The sequence below is a fragment of the Rhineura floridana genome, chromosome 7 (assembly GCF_030035675.1).
Source record: "Rhineura floridana isolate rRhiFlo1 chromosome 7, rRhiFlo1.hap2, whole genome shotgun sequence".
Lineage (NCBI taxonomy): Eukaryota > Metazoa > Chordata > Lepidosauria > Squamata > Rhineuridae > Rhineura > Rhineura floridana.
In genome coordinates, this window is record NC_084486.1 from 111,094,741 (window position 1) to 111,120,822 (window position 26,082).

The window sequence follows — 26,082 nt, forward strand, 5'->3', positions numbered from 1 at the left end:
TATGGAATTCCCTTCCAAGTGAGGTGCAATTAGCTCCCTCCTTGCCATCCTTCCGGCGACAAGACTGTTTTATTTCAACGGCATTTGGGATAGAGAACGACCAGGATGAAGTGTCATAGGATTGGTGACTATATTATATGATTTTATTATTTTAAATTGTCCGCTGTTTTTAACGTATGTTTTATGGTTTTAATTTTTCTCATAGTTTAATTCTTTTTTAATTGTATACTTCTGTATATTTTAATTGGTGTTGTTTTTAGTTGTAAGCCGCTCTGAGTCCTATTGGAAAAAGGACGGGGTAGAAATAAAGTTTATTATTATTATTATTATTATTATTATTATTATTATTATTATTATTATTACTATTATTATTATTATTATTATCTGGTGTGCCACAATGAGAACAGGATGCTGGACTAGATTGGCCTTTGGCTTGATCCAGCAGGACTCTTCTTATATTTCAATATGTATTTTATTACAAAATACATAAACAGTATTTTACCTCATTGTATGCAATGTATGTTTACATTCTAAGCATAGTTTATCCTAAAACATAGTTTTAATGCATTTTGCTGTTTTTCAAGTCAAAATTGTATTGCAAAATTGAAAGAAGTGCAAATTCCAAAGGATAACTACATTCCAATCTATGTATTAGACCAGGAAGTCAGTTTGCTTAAAAATGCATGCCAAATGAAATTCTCCATCCCTAGGTATAATTTCAACATATCCCTACAGAGGAAGTGGCAAAAGTATCTTGGACAGCTCCTTTAAAGTTTGAACTAAAATCCGGAGCAGATTAACTGCCTCACTGACATCAGAGCCACTAGTCTCCACTAACTGGTGTGGTAGGGTATACTCATGGAGGTGCCTTCCTAACACTAGTACTGCAGTTTACTTGGATGAGGATGGGGCAGGGCAGCTTCAAGGTCAGGGCTGCACAAGTGCACCAGTGTGAGTGTCAGGCTGGTTCTATAGTCCTGATCGCACTGCCACCCTGTCACATCCCTATTTCATCCAGGGAAGCTGCTCCACTCTGTGTCACCACCTGAGCTGCTACTGCCCACAGTACACATATCCTGGGTGTTTCTGAGCATCCAACTGACAGAACCATTCCAAGACCCTTTGGAGCTCTGTAGTCTGTACTGCTAGGTTCTCACTTTCTGCAATGGAGTATTCCAGGGGCAATATAAAAGCCATTGTGATTGACTTTTTTTGCATTCATAGCTGTGCACCTCAGCCTTGAACCAGGAATGTCAGAAGCTATGCCTGTAACCCATTTGACTGATATCAGCTGAAGCAGGAAAAGCTGATCATGGAAATCTGCTCTCACAGGACTAATTCTTCTACTAGTGATGTTGCCATAGTTTACAATTATCTGCTCTGGAATACAAATTTGCCTAGTTCAAAATGCTCAAATGTACAGTATTAAACCTCAAACATCATCATAATCATCATCATCAGGTATCCTGGACCCAAGCTGTATAGGGCTTTCTACACCAAAACTAGAACCTTGAACTTGGCCCAGTAGCAAATGGGCAGCCAGTGCAATTATTTCAGCAGCAGAGTTACATGTTGGTGATACCCTGCCCCAGTGAGCAGTCACACCGCTGAATTTTGCACCAGATGCAGCTTCTGGACCAACCTCAAGGGCAGCCCCACATAGAGCACATTACAGAAATCCAGCCTGGAGGTTACCAGTGCGTGGACAACAGTGATCAGGCTATCCCGGTCCAGAAACGGCAGCAGCTGTCTTATCTGCTGAAGCTGGTGAAAGGCACTCCTAGCAACTGAGGTCACCTGGGCCTCTAGTGACAAAGATGGATCCAGGAGCACCCCCAGACTACAAACCTGCTCTTTCAGAGGGAGTACGCCCCCATCCAAAGCAGGCAACTGACCAATTATCCCAACTTAGGAACCACCAACCCACAGTGCCTCTGTCTTGCTAGGATTCAGACTCAGTTTATTGGCCCGCATCCAGCACACTACCGAGTCCAGGCAGCAGTCCAGGCCTTGCACAACCTCTCCCAATTCAGATGTTATGGAGAAATAGAGCTGGGTATTGTCAGCATACTGCTGACACCTTGCCCCAAAGCTCCTGATGACCGCTCCCAAGGGCTTCATATGAGATACTAAACAGCATGGGAGACAAGATGACATCAAGTGTGGGGCAGATGGGTGTGGTTTCAGAAAGATGTCCTGGAGGTCAGCAGTGCCCCTGGGGTAGAGATAGTAGTGCCCTCTGTGATGCGTCGTTTTTGCTGGGCAGTTGCAAATCCTATAAGTGCTACCCTCAATTCATCTACCCCTTTACCCTCGTAAGGTAAATTGAATGTTATGCACTTCTCCACCAGCTCCTCTCTTTTCATTTTTATGTATTCAGCCATGGTGTTTGAGTTCACTCACTCTTTGCCACACACTCTTTGCCAGTCACTCTCACAAAAAATCTTGTTTTGTTATTTCCGTTTGCCACACAACTATTAGGGATTCTCCAGTATGCGTACCACCGCTACAGCCAATACCTGTGACGTAGTCTCCTTTGTTCGTATCTGGATTCTCTGTTGTTCGTATCCCACCGCTAACACCACATGTGGTGCGTCCTTCCCTGGCTCTCCCTGTCAGGTTCCTACCTGCTCGTGGTTACTGCCTGTCTCTAGGCACCGGGACTCCACCAGTCCGGACCGCACTCTCTTATGGTTTACCTATCCGCTCTAGCACAGATCTCAACAGATCCCCCTGCTAGGCAACCACCAGTAACGTCCCAATACTAGTATTCCCAGAGACTCTGAATACTGGTATTGTTATTCTCTTCACCGCTGCCACCATTTGTTACAGTTCCCCTTCAGCCTTGGTCATTACCTTACCCTCCCTTCTGGTCTGTGAAACCCCAGCCAAGGATCAGGCCTTTGGTAAACCAAATTAAGTATTTATTAAAGATAACAAAGCTAACAAGATTAACAAGATTTCTTCTTAAGGCACATAAGCATATGGTTTTACTCAATACTAATCTGAACTCCACCTCCCTCCTGGCAAACAACTCTCTAAACCCCACCAAGCAACCCACTCAGTTCTCTTCTCCCCCCCGATTCCACTCTCACTCTTCCTTTTATACATTCAGCCATTTTAAACACTCAGCCAATCATCTCGCATTCTACTGCCCATTCACTCCCCCTCCTCTTTCACTCCACTTACCATGTATCTTCTAAAACAACAACACTTACCATATATACATTAATATAGGAACATCACATTTCCCCCCCCTTAAACAACAGCAGAGTATTATTCCTGTTCCAGGATTTATACGTCGCGTTAACAAATAAAAGTCTCTATGGGGAAAATGTCTTTCTTTGTTCCTCTGTCTGGTCACGTCACTGCAGTCCCAGCCACTTGCCTGGAAAGTCCATCGGCCAGTACATTGTCCTTGCCTTTTATGAACTGGAAGTCCACTTGATAGTCCTGTAGGGCCCAGGACCACCTCTGCAGCATAGTGTTATGGTTTTTCATAGTCTGCAACCATAACAAGGCCCGATGATCCGTAGTCACTGTGAATCTTCGTCCCCACACGTATGGGCGCAACTTGTTCAGTCCCCACACGACCGCTAGGCACTCCTTCTGGACCGACGAATAGTTTTTCTCCCTCGGCGTCAGCTTGCGACTCAGGTACGCCACTGGATGTCTGGTGCCTTCTCTCTCCTATAGCAAGACGACTCCCAGCGCCAGGTCCGACGCATCTGTAGCCACGATGAATGGTTTCTCATAGTCTGGTGCTATTAATATGGGTCCTTGGCACAAGGCTTGCTTCAGTAGATCAAAAGCCTTCTGACATTCATCCATCCATACCACACGCTCAGAACACTTCTTCTTGGTCAATTCATGCAAGGGGGTTGCTATTTCCCCAAAATTTCTCACAAACTTCCTATAAAATCCAGCCACACCCAGAAATGCCCTTACTTGTTTTTTGGTTAAGAGGATCGGCCACGCTTGTATTGCCTCCACCTTGCTCCATAAGGGGGTGATTTTCCCACTCCCCACCTTATGTCCTAAATAGATTACTTCCTTTAGTCCAAACTGGCATTTCTTAGCTTTTATTGTGAGGCCTGCTTTTCTTAAGGCCTCCAATACTGTTGTCAGGTGTTGGACATGCTCAGGCACCGACTTGCTAAAAATGGCCACGTCATCGATATAGGCCACTGCAAAATCTGACATGCCTCGCAACACAGTATTGATTAGCCTCTGAAATGAACTTGGTGAGTTCCTTAGTCCCATGGGTAAGGTCACAAACTCATATAACCCATCTGGTGTACTGAAGGCAGTTTTGGCTCTGGATTGCTCATCTAGTTCCATTTTCCTCCATCTGGAGCAAAAAGCAAGTCTAGGGTGTGCCCTGCCCTATGTGTCAGGCCAGTGATGACTTGAGACAGCCCTAAGGTCATCATGAAGGCCATGAAGTTCCGAGCCAGAACACTAGAGGCAGCCTCCGTATGGACATTGAAATCAGCCAGCACTATAGTTCTGGGCTCCTCCAACGCCACAGTGAAGATGGCCTCCACCAGCTTGGTCAGAGAAGCTGCTGGGCAGCAGGGTGGATGGTACACCAGCAGCAACCCTAGTTTACTGTCTCCTTGGTCCGACCCCAGGTGCAGGCCCTCACAGCCAGCTCCAAGACAGAGTGGTTTCCTGGTGACAGAGATGAAAGTTCTGTAGACCACAGCAACGCCTCCCCCCCCGTCCCTGCAGCCTGTGCTGGTGTTGCACCAAGTATCCAGGTGGGCAAAGCTGGGTCAGATCAACTCCTCCCAGCTCACCCATACAGGTCTCGGTAATACACACCAAATTGGCATCTCCATCCACACTCAAATAATGGATGAGAGTGGTCTTATTGTGTACCAATCTGGTGTTAAACAAAAACACACACAGGCCAGTGGGCACAGCAGATGAGCAATGAGGAACCCCTCCATGAGAGGAGTGGCAGCAAGGAACAAGGTGAAGATAGCCTTGCCCTCGTCCTCTATGGTAATTCACAACATCATTTACCAGAGAAATTCTGCAGCTCAAAATGTGATATGGGATTCTTCACACGAGCACAATCCATTTTGCTTGAAATCTACAGGTTTTTAACATTTATTTTTCATCGAAATTCTTAACACTAATCACACCTCAGACGAGCTTGTGGAATTGGTTTCATGGCTCTTTGGATCCTGGCCAATTTCTTTATTTTCATGATTGCTGACTAAAATCTAAATTAGCTCATGGAGTTGTAATGTAGTTAATGAGGTATGAATCTTCATTATTTTATCTACCTCCAAAGAATGGATTTGACAGATCATTGGGTATCATTAGCTAAATATTCACAATGGTAATAATGGTAATGGGAAATTTTCAAATGTCAGTTTTAAAATATTTAAGCAATATTTAATCTAAATCAACTTCAAATGGCATATTTAGTGCCTGACAGATTTACTGTATAGTTTTCATGTTTGGAAGAGATGCAAGAGGTTTCCCCCTCTTTTATTTATGATTTAGAATTGGCTTATAAATTGCACCATGTGGATTTCCCTACCAGTTGCCTATGATATGTGAGTGGTTTATTTATCTTTTTTAATTAAGCAGCAATCACAATGGGAATTGTATTTAATTTTCAGATAATAACATCCCATGGAAAGGTAGACAGTGAAATGTTAGTGACGCTGTTTATTAAGATTAAATGCTAAAACTGCCCAAGCAATTAGGATTATTTCCAACACAATTATTTCTGAATAAATGATCTCACATCAACAGGAAAGCTGTAGCAACTCTTCAACATGTTTCTCTTGAGAAATGCAAGGGGAAATACATTAGTCTGCCTAAACACAACTTGAAAATCACTACTTTGCTGTACTGACAGTTATTTCTTATGTACATCAATGAAAAAATATCACTGCACTGAATTAGCAGATTACATGTACATCCCACTTCATGCTTCAGAAGCTGAAAACTGGATTGTTTTAAGACAAGGCTGGCGGAGCATCAAAGTTTGTTGCTGAGCTATGGTAAAATAGTACCTTTGGTGTCGAACTAAATGTCTAAGTATGTTTACTACATTAGTACTTGTGGGCAGTAGAGTATTCTCATATAAGAGAGAATGAGAAAACCTCTATATGTGCAAATTGTGTCCTTTGTCTCTTTCATCCTCACAGCAGTTCTGGAAATCGAGATATCTCTTCTGTAGAACAAGGGAAGTGCTTGTGAGCACCAAGTTGGCAAGAAACATGATGCCCTCTAGATGTTGGATTCTAACTCCCATCAGGCTCAGCCAAGATGGCCAATAGCCAGGGATGACGGGAGCTGTAGTTTAACAACATCGGGAAGGCACCATGTTGGCTACCCCTGCTCTAAAGAGGTGGGCTGAATGGTAGACAATTAGCCAACATCAACCTGCACTATCCACTTTTCATATGTCTCAAAACATGTCATCCTTTCTTCCTTAATCTTTAAAGTCTTACATATTGAGCCCTCCATTCAAAGAGCGCCAAATAGCTTACATATGGCAGGCTGTGTCCAGAAGCCCTTTTCCTCAACACAAGAATACCAAATATGCCTGCAGGGGTTAAGCCTCTGCAAGCATATGGTCTGTATACCTCAAAAATTAGAGCTTTGATGGGGAATTGTAATTTGTCCTGAATACTGTAGTGCAGTGGGGATAAGAGAGTTGCCCTCTCCTAGCAGCAGGGTGTGTATCACGGCAATTGCCTCCTGCACTTCCAATTCCCCCCTCCCCCACTATTCCTGTTTATCCTGGTTTGTTTGTTGCAAAGGAAGCTAATCTGTTTTATAAACAATGTCATGCTCAAGGTGAGAGATAGTCCTCATAAAAATACCATCTGCAAATTAGCACAGCAATAAAAAGCAAACTGGCACTCTCAGCAGAATCCAGCAAAAAGCCTCTGTATGAATAAAAAATGTCTTTGCTTTCCAACCAAAGCTAAGCAGTGGGAGGGCAAACCTAATCATCCAGTGGAAAGAGTTTCACAAAGTCAGCAGTATAACAGAGAAGGGCCAACTCTGCTCTCTCTGGCCAGTAGTGAACAGCATAGTGGGGCAGAAATGCTCACTTAACCTGCAGTCAGTCGTATCACTGCTGCTTACTGGGAGGTAGAGGGGTGCACAGTGCAAATGGACCTGGGGGAGCCCCCGATTGGCTCCAATGGTATGTTTGCACTGCTCAGACTTCCTCTTCTTCCCCTCTACCTCTCAATAAGCATCATCAGGTGAGGAGGTCAGGTGAGCATCATCACCCCACTTCACCATCCAGTGATGCCTCTGTCCTGTTCTAAACATGATGAATGACAGCATGTGGGCCAAGGTCATTCCAGATGACCCAAATACTGGAGAGGTGCATATGAGAGGAAACAAGCAGGACCCAGGCACTACAGACATTTACAAGTGGGGAACCAGACCTTTCGACTAGACCAGCCTTCCCAGCTAGTGGGCCACCAGGTGTTGTTGGACCACAACTCCCATCAGCCTCAGCCAGCATTGCCAATGGTCAGGAAAGATGGGAACTGTGGTCCAACAACATCTGGTGGCCCACTAGTTGGGAAAGGCTGAACTAGACCCAAAAGGGAACAGGCTGCCAATACAATCATGCCAGCACAGGAATGATATGTTTTCATTTTCACACTGTAGCCAGCAAATGATTGGTTACATTGAATACCTACCAACTGAAGCTTTCAAACTGTCTTCAAGCACCATCTCAAAATGCAAAATGTGCTCTCTGGTCCAAAAAGGTTGGCTACCCTTGCATTAGAGCAATCTAAATGGGAACTTACCAACACACAAATTATAGAAGCTACCAATGCATGAAGAAGAATAGTGTAAGAGGAGGGGCTACAGCAACTTCCTTACCAACTGAAGCTGGTAAAAATGCTCTTCTGATGACTGTGATGTCCAAACCAAATAGATTTTGTAATACAGGCAAGTTGCCTAAAAAAGATATTCCTTGCTATTCACAATACTGTTTCTGACTGCACACCTTCCAGTTTTCTGCTTTCTCTGGTGATGTGCACCTAGTGCTCACTCTCAAGATGTATATCCTGGTACATACACTATTATAAAGTGTAATGGATGAAAACAACACTCCCTGGAACTTGAGTTACTCAGATGAGGCAGAGAACAATCATTTTAGTTCTAAAAAGCACAGAAAGTCCCGAAACATGAAGGAACATTTGGTTTTTACTGAGGTAAGAATGAAGATTTATTGAGTAGGCTTTGTGAGACCCAATGGAGATCAGTGTTCTACTTGAGGAACCAAAAGTATTAATTCAAACCAAGAATGAGAGATGGAACATTGAAAACAAAATAACTCCCTGTTGAGTAAGTTGCATTAGCTCATTAGTGACACAAGTCAGTAAAAGAGGATCGAGAATTGAAATTTACTTCTTTATGATCATCTGCTGAATTGCTTAAGACTCCATAAGAAAGCTAGGGACATTCACGATGCCTCAGGCATTTGGCTCATGTAGGGTAAATATTAGAGTGATGCTCTTCTCAGAGTTTCCATGCATCTGCACTATTTAGTGGCGGTATAGCTTCCAGGTTCCAAATGGATTTCCTCTCCCATTTCTGCAGCCATGCCATGCTGCTAGCCAGATTCCAAGAAGTGACCAGATTCAGAGTGGTGGGCAGTACTTGCTGAGATCTCACACTTACCTTCCCCTCCAAGTGGTAGGGTGGAGAGGTCCTGGTCCACATCCCAATTGGCTGCTTTTATTCATCTGCCAGTCTAGGGGATCTCTTGCTAATACCTGCTGCAGATGGAACTCTTTGTTTACCTGCTTATCGTCTGAACAAAAGGAGCAGGTACCCCTTTGCAAGGAAAGGAGCATCCCGCTTAAGTGCACTCTTTGCACATTCCTCCACAACCACATGTCAGAAGTTGCAGATGAAGCAGCTACTTAGGATTAGCAAGCAGCCAGGTAATAAATGGCTTATCGTTTTCATTATCATTTTTGACAAATATTCTACTTACATGGATGTTTAATTGTGTACATTTTTTGAAACCAATCAGCTTTAACACAGAAGCTCAAAAAGAGCCCTGACTGTGTTCACTGCTTTATCCATCTGCTGTGTTTCATCACAATACTTTTGAGTTTTGTAAGGTATCTGTTAAAAGATGATCTGGATATGTGGTTAGCACATTTTTGTCTTCTTAACTAAATATTGTTAACTTCCAATTTAATGTGGCTTTGAATTCATCCATAGCCAAGCCTCTTGACAACTGAATTGCAGGCATTTTCCTTCAAATTAAATAAGCTTTTGTTTTTGCTTTTTAGAGATGTGTGTGCATCGTGTATAATATGCACAATACAACATCAAGGATTTTTCTCCGCTATCAACTTCTGCAGTTGACAGTTTTCTATATGGACAAAGTACATTTTCTCCAGTTTTGTAAAGTATACCTGGCCAACTAACATTTAAAATGTGTCTTAGATTTACCTTATTCTGCTGACAGGTGATTTACCACATTTCTTCTTGAAAATATATTTGTGAAATGAAGTTGCATTTTAATTTGTATAAATATCCCCCCCCCAATCTGTAGGGTTTTTTTTTAAAAAAATGATGAAATTATGTATCATTCACTGTTAGTACTGGCTGGGTAGCATACATGTTTATACAGAGGAAATTAATGCTCTGTTCAGTTGCCCGTATTGCAGTGGAAGAATCTGAATGTAAATGGCAGGAGTAATTTTGCAGCAACAAAATTGGCCAATGCTAAAGCGATTTAGAGAAAAAAAATAACAGCCCACATGTATGGATGCTCGATAATCAGGTTTTCATAATAATCTGTCCACAAGCAGGACTTGTATGTATCTCGAGGCTACCAACTGAATATGGAGAATGTGGATTTTGAGGTCAGGTATGGATGGGCCCTTAAACCACTCTGAGAATTGTAGCTCTGTGCGGGAAATAGAGGGATGCTCCTAGCCCAACTTGGAGCTGCCAGGGTTTAACCTATCTTCTGCATTCAAGCCAATGTCCTTTCCTATGCTGGTTGGGGCTGATAGGAGGGCCACAGGTAACCCACCTTTGGTGTACTGTAGTCAATGTGTCCTCCAGATATTGTTGAACTACAGCTCTCATCAGTCTCAGCCAGTACGGTTCATGATAAAGTCGCTGGGAAGTTTGTGTCCAACAACATCTGGTGAGTACTACATGGTGTAAAGGAAAGTTTTTGGCAGCCACTGAGACATTTAGAAGACGAAAACTCACAAATACACCTCACATCTACATCTTCACTATAGACAGAAGTCTCCACAATGAACAAAACACTTCAGTAGTCAATGTGCTACCCTTGTGCTTACATTTATCCCCAAAATTATTAAAACCAGGCAGTCATTGCAGCTCCATAAAGAATTCTGAGTAATTAAAAACACCACAAAGGTATCAAGGAGTAGCTGCAACATTTCCACTTCATATAACAGGTACTTTCAAAATCCCCATTATATGGGTTGCTGATTGGTACATGGCATCAGAATGGAAATGGTTCAAAAAGCTGCTGGGAATCAAAATCATCATCATCATCATCAACAACAACAACAATTACAGAATAATGGGCTCAAGCCAGATTTCAGCTGAACATCAGGAAAAATATCCTAACTATCAGAGCAGTACGACAATGGAACCAATGACCTAGAGAGGTGGTGGGCTCCCCAACCCTGGAGGCATTCAAGAAGCAGCTGGATAGCCACCTGACAGGTATGCTTTAAGTTGGATTCCTGCAATGAGCAGGGAGATGGACTCAGTGGCCTTATAGGCCCCTCCCAACTCTACTATTCTGTGATTCTATTAATTTTCTTCAGTGACACACAAATGCAAATATCAATGAAAAATATTCAGAAAAACAAGTAACATACTTATACTGGCAAATAAACCTTGAGCTAAAGATCTTTCCAGTAAAGCATTGCACATGCTGCTTAATATAATTTCTGTTGCCACAGAAACTGATTGTTGGGTGTGCAGAAGAATGCACACAATGAGCATTTGCAGTGTAGTTGGAGGATAGTCATATGAACATATGAATGAGACTGCCATAAACTGCATCAGACCATTGGTCCATCTAGCAAACTGTTTCTAATCCTGCCTTAGCCAACCTAAAGCCCTCCAGAATTTTTTAAAAACTACAACTCCTATTAGCATTTGCCAGCAACATGACTATGCTAGCTGGGACTGATGGATTTTTTAATTCCCACTCATCAGGAGGGCACCAGGCTGGCGAAAACTGACTGGACCTCCAATATTTTAGGCAAAGATGCATAGTCCCAATCCCATGCTTGCTGACATTTTGAGGAAAGTGGATGTGGGAAGTACTTAAAAAGAAAGATTTGTGAATGGAAGGGATAGGTGTTTAACTCTTTTCTGACTGCCGATCCTGTGTTTCAAAAACACTTCCCCATCCCATCCCGACAATTTTTCCTTTAGTTAGTTTCATTTCTACATTAAGAGAAAGATTAAAAGTTGGACTGCACTCCATTTTCTCCCACTGTTTAAATCCCATTTCCTTGGTGTTTCCAGTGTGGAAAATACCTAAGGCTACAATAAGAAGTGAGAAAATAACAAACAACTAACCATGCATATGGCTCACAGAACACCCAAAGGTCTGATAAATCATGGGGATATGTGGAGTCCATTGAGACACTGCAGTTACAAAGCTGTTCAAACCAAACTCTTCAGATTAGGGTGAGACTTCTTTAATTTGAGTCAGAGAAGTCCTTGATAATTCTTTTGCCATTTATATAATAATATAGGAAATAGAAAGAACATTGGCTACCAGATTAAAACAGATGGGGCCATGAGTGGTTCCATTTGTGGATATCAACAAACCAAGGCAAACAAGAGCCTGATTTATTTTGCAGCTGTTTTGGTATGGATAATCACGACAATCTATTATGCTTCAGGTCTGAACACAGGCTAAACATTGGGTTTAACATAATTTATTCAGCTAGCTAAGCTTAGAAAGTTGAAAGAACACTGTTCTCAACACTGGGATTCAGTCAAAGTGTCAAAATACCGGTGGATAAAGTATCAGTGTTTTATTGGGCTATCTCTGTTTCATTGGCTTTTGAATGCATGCTTCAGCGAACTGATAGTCACTCATACAAATCTGTAACATAGGGAGTTGCTTTACACTGAGTCAGAGGTCATTGGTCCATCTAGTTCAGTGGCTCTCCAGGGTTTCAGGACGTTCCCAGCCCTACCTAGAGATGCCAGAGATTGGACCTGAGACCTTCTGCAAGCAAAGTGGAAGCTCTACCACTAAGCTATAAGACATTCCCCAATGCTTTCCGATTGATAGGACTAAACCAGCCTTTCCCAACTAGTGGGCCACCAGGTGTTGCTGGACCACAACTCCCATCAGCCTCAGCCAGCATTGCCAATGGTCAGGAATGATGGGAATTGCGGTCCAACAACATCTGGTGGCCCACTAGTTGGGAAAGGCTGGACTAAACTCTAAAAGGTACATCTTTGTTTCCTGCCTACCCAGGCCCAGCATCAGCACACAGCATTCTTTGCTCCAGCTCCAGAAATTTGGAAGGCTTTACTACTGCCCTCCCCCCCTTTTCAAAATTTAAAAATCTGGGAGCTGCCATTTCAGTTTCCCACAATGCTTCAAGGCCCCTGCTCATGATTCTTCTACATATCGTTAAACTGGACAGTCCTTCTAACAGAGGAGCACTTCAAAGAGAGCACTGTCCTTTGGCAACCTTTCAAACTGAAGACTTTCCTCTGTAAAGTAGAACTCATGGTCACTCTACCTCAGAGCATGGAAAAGTTACTTTTTTAAACTACACCTCCCATCAGGCGCAGTCAGCATGGCCATTGGATTGGGCTGATGGGAGTTGTAGTTCAAAAAAGTAACTTTTCCAAGCTCTGCTCTACCTGGAGCCAGCCCTAACTGCTCACATACCATCCGAGGTTTCTCAGCTGAAACAGGAATATGCATGTAACATTCTTATTTTCATAGCAAGGGTCACTTTCCAAATCTCACTCTGTTAGCATACATTGCTGAAGGTTGTTAACTGAATGGCTGGATGTTGCATTAATCCTGCAATGGTTAATCCTCCATTGATTTAAAACCCAAGAGAAAGATTGCTTTTTTGGCAAAATAAACACTAGGAGATTATCCTTGAAAAATTCAGAGTAGAGCTCAGTAGCTGCAGAACATGAAATGACATGCTGTGCACAGAACAGGGCACATCTATGTTACCATGTGTGCACTAGAGACAAGATACATGCACCCTGGCTTAAATTAAGTCATGTTTCCAAGAAAGGCTACTGGAGGAATAGGGCATGGAGAAAAACAGGGAAAGAGGGAAAAGAAAAGGGGAATGGAAAGGGATAACAGTGAGACAAAGGGGAGGGAGAAAAGGTAGTGTAGAAATAAGGGGAATACAGGAGTTTGGGTGTGAGATGGCATGGAGAGAGACCAAAAATGTTGTGGAAAATAAAGAACAGTAAAGTGGGAGGGTTAGAAGATGAAATGGAAGTATGTGGGGAAAGATGGATGTAAGAGGAAGAGGCATCTGGGCCCTATACAAGGCACAACATGTGGGAGGAGTAGAGGTGTGCTTCTTGGCAGTTTCATCAACCCTAATACCAGTCACCAGGAGACATGGCATTAAGGCTTTATTTATATGGCTGGGCGCTTTCTGCCAGAGCCCTTAGCCAAGAACAACCAGAGACACTGGCCCAGTCCACAGTTTCCTGATGGAAAGACTGCCCAGCAGTAGCAGAAAAAAGAAATGAAAAGGACAATGTTCTTCTCTGTTTCCTCCACTGTTGCAAGATGTTTCTCTTACCGGGAAATGAGAGATTGCCCAGCGCTGATTTTATGTCTCCTTGTAGGAGAAGTGTTGGATGGACTGAACCATGACTCTCTCTCATGCTCCTTTCATCTCAAAGACACACATCACTCTCCCCTTCCACCCTACCACGAGCAATTAAAAATAAATGGGATTTTATTTTATTCAAAAATCTTTTCAAATGGCAACCAGTGTGATTGAAGCATGTTGTTTCTGATCCTGAAACTGGGAACTAAATTAGTAAATATAGTGCATCATGGGGCTAAAACTACCAACAACTTCACACAAAAATGGGCAAAATACCACTGATTACAAAAAAAACATGCTGCCCTTATTTACTTGCATTATAAAAAGAGGCTTTGCAGGACAGCAAAATTCCATTCTGTCATTTCAGTTCAGCTGAACATAAGAGTACTACTGGATCAGACTTAAAATCCTATTCAGCATTCTGTTCTCCAAGAGCCAACCAGATGCCTATAGGAAACAACAAGCTGGGCATGAGCACAACAGCACTTTCCTGCTCATGGTCCCCAGCAACTGGTATTCAGCAGTTTGATATGGAGTTAATAAATCTATTATGACTATTAGCCACTGATAGCCTTATCCTTCATGAATCTGTCTACCCCCTTTTAAAGTTGACAAGTTGGTGGTTGTCACTACATCTTGTAGTGGTGAAGTCCATAATTTAACTGTATGCTGTGTGCAGGCCCAGCACCAGCAGTCATCATGTTGGGAATTGGCCAAGGGCATCTCATTGACCCAACTAGCCACCCACTCTCTTACCACCAGGTCCAAGTGGAGGTGTGGGCCAAACTTGGCTCCCATCTGTGGTGTCTACCTAGCTACCTGCCTCCATGTCCCTGCCTGCTGATTCCCCTGAGTTCTGGGAAAGGGCCAAGGGAAATCTTTCTAAGGCATTCTGGGTGAGGCAGCCTGGAAAATGCCACTGCAGTTTGCCATGATGGCTAGAAAGGCTTAATCTTTTTTAAAAAATCTTTTTTGCAAATTCAAAATTTAAAAAGTTTTTCTGTGCACTCCTCTGTGAGAAGGGCATGCTGGACTAGATGGACCTGTAGGCTCTTCATATGTTTTTATGGTTCTACATCAAACAGGAAGCCGTGAGGCTCTCCAACACAGACTGCCACTCCTCCAACTGGTGGAGGTTGATGGTGGGGGCAGAGCTAGTGCATTCATTCCCCACTCTCTCTGCTGGCATATTCTGCTTACTGTTGCACTCAGGTTCTGCTTACAGGTTTCCCACAGGCATCTGCTTGGCCACAGTGAGAACAGGATGGGGCTTTGGCCTGATCCAGTAGGGCTCTTCTAATGTTAATATATTTGAACAATTGCAGGCCAACTTCACCCTAGTTATCCCAGAACATTGCCCCAGATTCCCTTAAAATGTGGAGATCTAAGGCAGGGCAAAGACATTCTCATATTGATTGCATGTCCCATGCCTTCCCTGGAACAAGGATCAAGCAGCTCCAACACATGCAGCAAAGCAGAGCTAGAACTTCCAAGGTCTATACAGAAAGACATAAATTCTAGAGATGTCATTTCTATTCAGTCAGTCTACAGTACAGTTATAAAATTCACGGAAGTTTTTTTTTACTTGGTAGTTCATGAATTTGGTAGTACATGTTTTTGCTTGGTAATTCATGAATTATATAACAAATCTAATAGTGGTAAAACTTAAACAGATACAACTTTGACTTGTGAGTATAAATCAATTATTTTTTCCATCTAAAATGTACCTAGGAGATGAGAAGAAATTACTTAATATATAATTTAGGCATTATGACAGGAAACAAATGTTCTAGCCTGAATTTATGAGTACCTCTACATCAAAGCTTTGTAACTTGAAGTCTGGTATTTTTTACTTTATTGTTTTGTTTTGTTTTGCCATTAGAGGTTATATACAACAACTAATAAGCTGTGGTAAATTATGAGACCAATAGAGGGTAATAAATCATGAAAATGGAGTGATAAATTGTGCCCCTTAAAAATAAAAACACACTCTGTTGGATTTAAAACTTTTGGTCTAACTTTTTATGATTATTTTTCCAGCTGAAGGAATAAGCTGCAAATTAAAGAAGGAACATTTTGACTCTCCCCACTAATCAGCCACCCACTTGAAGTTATTGATGTTCTCAGTCCATTTCAACACACGTTTTCAAGGTAAGAAAGAAGGCTAGTAATACATTTATGTGACTGAATATGAAACTATTTTAAAAGCTTCTTTCTGTAGATATGGAAAATGCAATATACCATGCAGTCTCACTGTAACAGAAAATATTTCTAATAACTAGATCCAGAATAGTCAAACAGAAACTAAAATAGGATCTCAAACTTGCAGGTGGAAATGACAGGAGGAGGAAGGGAAAGAAAGAGGGAAATATGACACCCTTTTCAAGGTCAGGAAAAAAAGGTGAACATGGGGATGGAAGGAAAATGTGAATGAAAGAAGGAATGGCTGTTCTCTCTCTCTCTTTGTGACCATAGTCTTACATAGGAACCCAGGAAGCTGGCTTTTACCAGACCACTGATTCATCAAGCTCAGTATTATCTACACTGACTGGCAGTGGCTCTCCAGAATTTCAGGCAGGCATCTTCCCCAGCCTTACCTGGACATGCTAGGGACTGAACCTGGGACCTTCTGCATGGAAAGCAGTTGCTCTCCCACTGAACTATGGTCCTTTCCCTTCCCTGCTCTTGGAGCAAGCAAACCCTTTTATGGAATCTGGAATGTGACACATAGAGCTTCCCTTTAGGGACTTCTCTTTCACAGATTCTCTCAAGCCTCTTGCTGGGGTTCTCAGGCTGCGGTGTGGGGCTTTAATGTCTTCAGTCGAGACCTTCTGTCTGCCCTGGTTCAAATGTGGTGCAACTCCACACGCACATAAACCCACATGGGAATTAGTGCTCCACACAAATGCCCACTGACACCACTATCTATGTATTTGTAATTCTTCCACCACAAAAATGGTAAGTCAATCTGAGTAGCAGGGTTTTGTGTGGAGCATCCACATCATACATTATGCTGTGTGTGTGTGGTTGAAAGGAAGGTAGCATGCTTAAGCTCTACTATGTTGAATAGAAATGCCAGATCAGGACTAAGTTCTCCTGTTCCTGGCTTGCTCCAGTTAGAACGTAAGAGCTTTCCTGGATGAAACTAAGTGTCCATCTGTTACACCAGAATTAAAGTTCGTTCCCGCTGGTTGAAGGCCCCAATAATCATTCAACGTGAGACTCATAAAAAATACAAACCAAGGCGTTTATTGTCACTTGCAAGTGGAGGACTCACAGAAGCTGCCAGTCTGTGAGTTCTGGAGCATCCATAATTCTTACAGGCAATTATACCCTATCTTCTAAGCATTTGGCAGTACACACAAATTCCGAAGGTGGGGGTTAGTCATGCTCTGTGCTTTTAAACTGTGCACAAGGCTACCAGATAAGCAAACTGTATCCTTTGAATCATTCATTGTATTATCCTCAGTTGTGCTGACTTCTAGCAAATGGTCAATGATGTAATGTTGCCAACTTACCAAAGGTCATTGTCATCATTCTACATGTATTGTCAGCATTTCTATAGGTACAGGAAAGGTTTTAATTCAAACTTCAGTGTAACTGTCCTCCCCCAAAAGCATTTAGGGCAGGGAAAACGTTAATTTCGTCTTGTGGAGAGCTTGTTACACTAAATGCCTGAACCACCTTTTGCCTTAAATGAAAAACTAACTTCCCTAGGTTTTCTAACACAAGAAGGTTTCACTGTCCTGAATGCTTTTTCCATTAAGTCAGGCCAGAAAACCTCATATGCGTGCGTGTGTATCTGCATGTATGCTTTTAATTAACACTAAAAACAACTAAGGCTCTTTCTAACAAACAATGGGATTCACTGTAGATGAGGGAAATTTGCCAAAGGAATAAAATAACATTTTGCTCCTCAAATTCTTTTTTAGCATCCCTTATTGTCTTGCATTTCTTTTGCCAGAGTTTGTGTTCTTTTTTATTTTCTTCATTTGGACAAGACTTCCATTTTTTGAAGGAAGACTTTTTGCCTCTAAGAGCTTCCTTGACTTTGCTCGTTAACCATGCTGGCATCTTCTTGGCCCTGGCGGTACCTTTTCTGATCTGCGGTATGCACTCCAGTTGAGCTTCTAATATAGTGTTTTTAAACAACTTCCAAGCATTTTTGAGTGATGTGACCCTCTGGACTTTGTTTTTCAGCTTTCTTTTTACCAATCCCCTCATTTTTGTGAAGTTTCCTCTTTTGAAGTCAAATGTGACCGTGTTGGATTTTCTTGGCAATTGGCCATTTACATGTATGTTTAATTTAATAGCACTGTGGTCACTGCTCCCAGTCGGTTCAACAACACTTACATCTCACACCAGGTCCCGGTCCCCACTGAGGATTAAGTCCAGGGTTGCCGTCCCTCTGGTCGGTTCCATGACCAACTGGTCTAGGGAATAGTCATTTAGAATATCTAGAAACCTTGCTTCTTTGTCATGACTGGAACACATATGCAGCCAGTCTATGTCCGGGTAGTTGAAGTCACCCATTACTACCACATTTCCTAGTTTGGATGCTTCCTCAATTTCATATCTCATCTCAAGGTCTCCCTGAGCATTTTGATCAGGGGGACGATAGATCGTTCCCAGTATTAAGTCCCTCCTGGGGCATGGTATCACCACCCACAACGATTCTGTGGAGGAGTCTGCCTCTTTGGGGGTTTCGAGCTTGCTGGATTCAATGCCTTCTTTCACGTATAGAGCGACTCCGCCACCAATACGTCCATCCCTGTCCTTCCGATATAGTTTATATCCAGGGATAACCGTATCCCACTGGTTTTCTCCATTCCACCAGGTCTCCGTTATGCTCACTATATCAATGCTCTCCTCTAAGACCAAGCACTCCAGTTCTCCCATCTTGGTTCGCAGGCTCCTAGCATTAGCGTACAGGCACTTGTAAGCAGTGTCTCTCTTCAAGTGTCTTTGGCACTTGTGGTTAGGCCTGTAGTAATTTTGCTCTTCTGAATTTATATCCTGTGCCCCTGCTCTCACAATGCCTACTTCTAGGCCTACCCCTTTTAAAATTTCATCATTTCTTTGGTTTTTATCCCAGGGGGGAGGTTTATTCCGAACCGGACCTTTCTCAGCTCCTGTCGGGTTTCCCCCCTCAGTCACTTTAAAAGCTGCTCTGCCACCTTTTTAATTTTAATTGCCAGCAGTCTGGTTCCATTCTGGTTCAAGTGGAGCCCGTCCCTTTTGTACAGGCCCGGCTTGTCCCAAAATGTTCCCCAGTGCCTAACAAATCCAAACCCTTCCACCCGACACCATCGTCTCATCCACGCATTGAGACTGCGAAGCTGGGCCTGTCTGGCTGGTCCTGCGCGTGGAACCGGTACCATTTCAGAGAAAGCCACCTTGGAGGTCCTGGCTTTCAGCATCCTACCTAGCAACCTAAATTTTGCTTCCAGGACCTCATGGCTGCATTTCCCCATGTTGTTGGTGCCAACGTGCACCACGACCACTGACTCCTTCCCAGCACTGTCTACCAAACTATCTAAACGACGGGCGATATCCGCAACCTTCGCACCAGGCAGGCAAAACACCTTGCGGTCTACACGCCCATCACACACCCCACTGTCTATGTTCCTAATGATCGAATCACCCACTACAAGGATCCCTCCACCCCCTGGAGATATATCCTCGGCACAAGAGGATAGCTGCTCATCCCCCAAGGAATGGGTCCCTTCTAAGGGATCGTTTCCCTCTTCCTCAGCTGGATGCTCTCCTTCCCCGAGACCATCGTTGTTCATGATAGCAGGAGAGCTATCATCGTTGGAGTGGCACACAGCTATAACGTCCCTGAAGGCCTCCTCCACACACCTCTCTGCCTCTCTCAGCTTTTCCAGGTCCGCCGCCTTGGCCTCAAGGAAATGAAGTCGTTCCCGGAGAGCCAGGAGCTCATTGCACCGAGAGCACACCCACGACTTCTGTCCAACAGGCAGATAGTCGTACATGCTGCAGGCGGTGCAAAACACTGGAAAGCCCCCACACCCCTGCTGGCTTCTTACCTGCATAGTTTTGTTTAAGGTTTATTACGTCAATGGGTTGGAGACTGCGGTTTAGTTGAGGTCAGGGAACAGACGGGCAGAGTGGGGGGCCCTGGCCTCCTCGCCCTGCTGCCGAACTCGCTCTGCTGCTTAACTCGCCTTGACGCTTTGTCAGCTGGGGCTCCCTCTAGCTCTATAAATACATTCAAAGCAGGAGACCATCTAGGGAGACAATTGGACCCTTGGATGATAAGGGAGTCAAAGGTGTACTAAAGAACGATAAGGAGATTGCAGAGAAGCTAAATGAATTGTTTGCATCTGTCTTCACAGTGGAAGATATAGGGCAGATCTCTGAACCTGAACTAACATTTGCAGGAAGGGATTCTGAGGAACTAAGACAAATAGTGGTAACGAGAGAGGAAGTTCTAAGCTTAATGGACAATATAAAAACTGACAAATCACCGGGCCTGGATGGCATCCACCCGAGAGTTCTCAAAGAACTCAAAGGTGAAATTGCTGATCTGCTAACTAAAATATGTAACTTGTCCGTCGGGTCCTCCTCCGTGCCTGAGGACTGGAAAGTGGCAAATGTAACACCAATCTTCAAAAAGGGATCCAGAGGGGATCCCGGAAATTACAGGCCAGTTAGCTTAACTTCTGTCCCTGGAAAACTGGTAGAAAGTATTATTAAAGCTAGATTAACCAAGCACATAGAAGAACAAGCCTTGCTGAAGCAGAGCCAGCATGGCTCCTGCAAGGGAAAGTCCTGTCTCAGTAACCTATTAGAATTCTTTGAGAGTGTCAACAAGCATATAGATAGAGGTGATCCAGTGGACATAGTGTACTTAGACTTTCAAAAAGCGTTTGACAAGGTACCTCACCAAAGGCTTCTGAGGAAGCTTAGCAGTCATGGAATAAGAGGAGAGGTCCTCTTGTGGATAAGGAATTGGTTAAGAAGCAGAAAGCAGAGAGTAGGAATCAACGGACAGTTCTCCCAATGGAGGGCTGTAGAAAGTGGAGTCCCTCAAGGATCGGTATTGGGACCTGTACTTTTCAACTTGTTCATTAATGACCGAGAATTAGGAGTGAGCAGTGAAGTGGCCAAGTTTGCTGACGACACTAAATTGTTCCGGGTTGTTAAAACAAAAAGGGATTGCGAAGAGCTCCAAAAAGATCTCTGCAAACTGAGTGAATGGGTGGAAAAATGGCAAATGCAATTCAATATAAACAAGTGTAAAATTATGCATATTGGAGCAAAAAATCTGAATTTCACATATACGCTCATGGGGTCTGAACTGGCGGTGACCGACCAGGAGAGAGACCTCGGGGTTGTAGTGGACAGCACGATGAAAATGTCGACCCAGTGTGCAGCAGCTGTGAAAAAGGCAAATTCCATGCTAGCGATAATTAGGAAAGGTATTGAAAATAAAACAGCCGATATCATAATGCCGTTGTATAAATCTATGGTGCGGCCGCATTTGGAATACTGTGTACAGTTCTGGTCGCCTCATCTCAAAAAGGATATTATAGAGTTGGAAAAGGTTCAGAAGAGGGCAACCAGAATGATCAAGGGGATGGAGTGACTCCCTTACGAGGAAAGGTTGCAGCATTTGGGGCTTTTTAGTTTAGAGAAAAGGCGGGTCAGAGGAGACATGATAGAAGTGTATAAAATTATGCATGGCATTGAGAAAGTGGATAGAGAAAAGTTCTTCTCCCTCTCTCATAATACTAGAACTCGTGGACATTCAAAGAAGCTGAATGTTGGAAGATTCAGGACAGACAAAAGGAAGTACTTCTTTACTCAGCGCATAGTTAAACTATGGAATTTGCTCCCACAAGATGCAGTAATGGCCACCAGCTTGGATGACTTTAAAAGAAGATTAGACAAATTCATGGAGGACAGGGCTATCAATGGCTACTAGCCATGATGGCTGTGCTCTGCCACCCTAGTCAGAGGCAGCATGCTTCTGAAAACCAGTTGCCGGAAGCCTCAGGAGGGGAGAGTGTTCTTGCACTCGGGTCCTGCTTGCGGGCTTCCCCCAGGCACCTGGTTGGCCACTGTGAGAACAGGATGCTGGACTAGATGGGCCACTGGCCTGATCCAGCAGGCTGTTCTTATGTTCTTATGTAAGGAAAAACAGCCAATGATTATAGTCACATAAAACACAATGCATAAATGATTACATTCATCATTACAATTGAAATAAAACAAGTCATAGTCTTGAAACACACTGCAGGTTTGTACAAAGTTCATCTTCAAAAGATCAGATAGTCAGCTTAATCAATCAGTCTGTGGGTTGCTGATGTTAATCAGAAATTCAAATGATGAGAAAAACAGTTTATTGCAGCAGTTTTCTTTCTGGAAGGAAAAGTACGGAGACTGTATTTCTCAGAACCCACCTTTCCCCGTGTGACTTTTAGAAATGCCTTTTCTCCCACTGACATGGGCAGAGGCAATAACAGCCTTTCTCCAAGTCCCACTGGCATGTCGGGGTGGGAATTCATCAGATCCTTTAAAAACTATCCTTCTGAGGAAAACAAAGCATCAGGGTTCCATGGCTGAGAGGGCATCTGTGTTTCTTTGTTTTAACTGCTATATTGGTGGAATACAAGAACTTTAAAAGGTTGAATCCAAAAGATTACTACTTCTCACACATAATTTCTCCCTTTTACTAATGACAAGGAACATTGGTGGAAAGAGACTGTGCTTCTTTAACTTTAGACTGATTACAATGCTATTCATAAAGTTCATAAAATATAATGCAATGCACAATATAAATAACCTTGATATCTTTCCCTAAGGACCTTTTTCTTTAGCCTCAGAGATCTACATATCCATTTGATCATAATTAAAGACAAACCCTATTTCAAACACTCTTTTATAGTTGATCTGGGTGAAATCTTGTATGGCATCTGTAACATTCTCTCACATTATAAGACTCGATATAGAATCACTCATTATTTGAATGAGGTATGGAAACATGTGTATAATTCATGCATGTTCTCACATAGATAGCCAAACACTAAGTTGTAATGTTGTTTTTCCACATCATTAATATTTTTGCACACATCTGTACATACCATACAGCTTGGCCTTCAACATTTGAAAACAGATCTTTACTAAAAGAAAAGGAGGGGTGAAACCCTCATGCACCTTTGTATTTACACTTTTTTGCAGCCTTGTATACAGGCCATTAGTAGTGAAAAAGATACATTTAAGAAAGGTTTCTGATAAACAAACACACAACAGGTTTCCCTAGCCTCTGATCATGTACAGAGGTTGCTGGAAAGATACAGAAATACTGGGAAAAACAGGAAAAGGAGCCCCAGAGAGGAAAATTAAGTTTCTCTTTGCAAGATGCAAATCCATCTGTTCACAGATATAGGAAGGAAGAGAAGCCGGCATTTGTGATAAAAAAAGAACATTTTGTATCTACAAAAATTCTTCTCGTTGGTCATGACTTGGCTAAAAAGAATTAGCATAGTTAAAACAAAACATGCATATCACACCCTTTAATCTGGCCCATTAAAGAATACCATATTACTGTACATCCTGGGCAATAAAGTCCTGAATTTAGGATGCATGCACACATCTAAGACTGGAGGGAGAAAACACATCGAGCAGTTTGTCCTTCCACTACTTGACTACAAAACTTGTACCTTCAATGAGGCCCAAAGAAAATACTTAGTTCTACAAGCATCTTTTTGTGTAATGCATTTGAATCTAAAATTCCATTCCCTAATTTTGTGCTTAATTCTAATACATGTGAGATCTTTCTCTTTTGGATTTCTCTTACTGCAGATGCAAAACAAAGCACAGTTAGTAGCTAACATTCCAAATACAATTGTGCTTCCATTTATACTATGTCAGGGAATTTCACCAATGAACACCCTGTTTACAGATCAATTGCTCTGAGTTCCTTGTTACTCAGCTTATGAAGGACTGCATGCAATAACACATTTGCACCAGTACCTGAATTTACACACACAAAGTGTGACAATAAAAAGGCAACCCCCTGTTGGAATCAGGGCTTTGCAACTTGTCTATTTGCATGCAGATGGCATCAGAAACCAGCTGCTGTTTTGGAAACCAAATTATATTAATTTTCAAAGTAAATTCAATATCTGGATAGACTCTTCCTGAAGCTAGAAGCTCTATACTTTGAGTCTTGTTTTAATCCAAAGGCTGTTTGCCAACAAGAAATTGTTCCTCTGGAAAAGAATGTTCATTAGCAAAAGACTATGGTGTACTAGACCCAAGGGAAGCATTCAAATCAGTATTTTTTTTCATGGAAGTGGACACATCTTGTGTATTTTCAAGCAACTCTGAAGCATTTAAGCAAGGGCCTGCACTTTCAGAAGATGCTTTTGTATGTTCCTCTTTAAGAACATTAATAGGACTTTGCTCAAAGACAGGAGCCCCCCTGGTTTCAACTGTTTCTTTTTCCTTTTGTGCCAAAGAAGGTCTTGCACTGTGATCCATGACACCCTGTTTTTAGGAGAGAATTACCTCCCCTGTAGCTACAGAATTTGTGCCAAAGACCTCTGGTTTTGCAGGCTGGATTAATTTGAAAACCCAAGCCTGGTTTTCTTGCCAATTTTCCCAGTTCCCAAATGGTGACCCCCAGTTTTTCCAAATTATGCTGCATTACAAAGGAAATGTTGCCAGCCTTTAAAAAGACGTTCTCAAAAGTCATACAAAAACACACGCCGTTGTTTGCAATTCTTTTCAAGAAAGACAAACAAAAACACACCAAATTAAAAACACTACATTCATTTAACACAAAGCAATTGTTTTTTTTTTCTCAACCGCTGCAAAATAAAAAGTCAATAATAAAAAAAAACAACCTGATAGAACTTCTCCGGACAAGGAGAGAGCAAAAGGGAGACCTTGAAGGTTCTCCTTTATAAAAACAAAACAAGCATTGTTAACATTTATCAATCAAGTCGGGCAAGTGAAATAAAGGAGATTCGAGTGGGATAAAAAGATTAACCTTTTGATCATATAAAGGAAACCCTCTGTCCTTGGGTCAGTCAAGAACTATTTACTATAATTAAAACATAATTTATATGCTCTAAAATAATACAAGTTACACAATAAACTTGAAAGAAATAACAGTCATACCAGACGACAAAAAGCAGTGGCTTCATCTTCTACTGAAATGATGAAACCAAAACCAGGACTGGAATAAAAAGGAACTGTATTCTCTTTTCTTCTCCCTAAAACAATCCACTTTTGCCCAAGACATCCTTACTCATCACGACTAATCACCGTTTCTTTAACCTTTCTACTGTCTATGTAGCTCAAACCTTCTGTCTAAGCCCCAAACTTCCAGGACCACCTCTCTTAATCACTTGCTTAAACAAACAGAACAAATTCCTTCACAGTAACTTCAAAGAGTGCTAAAGGAACAGATTAGGTCATTCTCTTTAAGTCTTGTGAAAAACAAAGGCAGCAAGCAGAGATTTTTTAAACAGCAATAGCCAAGGGGGAACAATTCTCTTATAACATTTCCACAAAAAACCTTTATACAGACACTTCAAAAAAGCCTTCACACTTCACACATGAGTACTCAATTCATACACATCTATTTAAACAAAATCATACTTATTTCCTGGGAAAATGCTACACACACGGGAGCCAGACAACTGATTCCATTCCACATCTTATGCCCAACCATCCTTTTTCTTTTTCTCTCGCAAGCGCGTGACCATTTCCCCTAAGGATCTCTCTCTTACATACAAATATTTACAACAACTTTATCCCATGTATCCAGGGTTTCCCCACTCAGGTCATTTCAAAGCTCACATAGTTTTCTTAGTTACAAAATTTAACTAAAGCCCATTTCAACATGGCGCCTGCTCTCAGTTTTTTGGGGGGGGGTTTCACCTGTTTTTTTCAAGAAAAATCTGACTCTTCTTGTGTTCAACACTCAGAGTCATTGAGAGTTTCCACATTCCCCAGGATCCCCTGAGCTTTTCAGCAGGCCGCCCCCCTGGATGAGCGTTGGTTCGTCTGAGTCTTTATGGGAGGCATCGATTACTACTTATGTAGTGCTTGGTCTCCGTCTGCCCGGCCCTAGGGACAGGTCAAAACGACCTGGCTTACCCTAGCTCTCCGGCGCGGCCCAAGCACTTGTAAGGTTTACCAGAGGACTCCTGGCTGCTAAGCTCGCCAGCTGTTACACCAG

General features: G+C 42.5%; 1 long non-coding RNA gene across 1 annotated transcript in view; it reads right to left on the reverse strand.

Annotated features, from left to right (window-relative positions):
* Positions 1-25,221, reverse strand: part of LOC133389360 (uncharacterized) — a 109,888-nt gene extending 84,667 nt beyond the window's left edge. Inside the window, exon 1 of the long non-coding RNA XR_009764073.1 lies at positions 25,017-25,221. This is a non-coding gene — a long non-coding RNA (uncharacterized LOC133389360). The remainder of the gene's footprint in view (positions 1-25,016) is intronic.
* Positions 25,222-26,082: the final 861 nt, after the last annotated feature.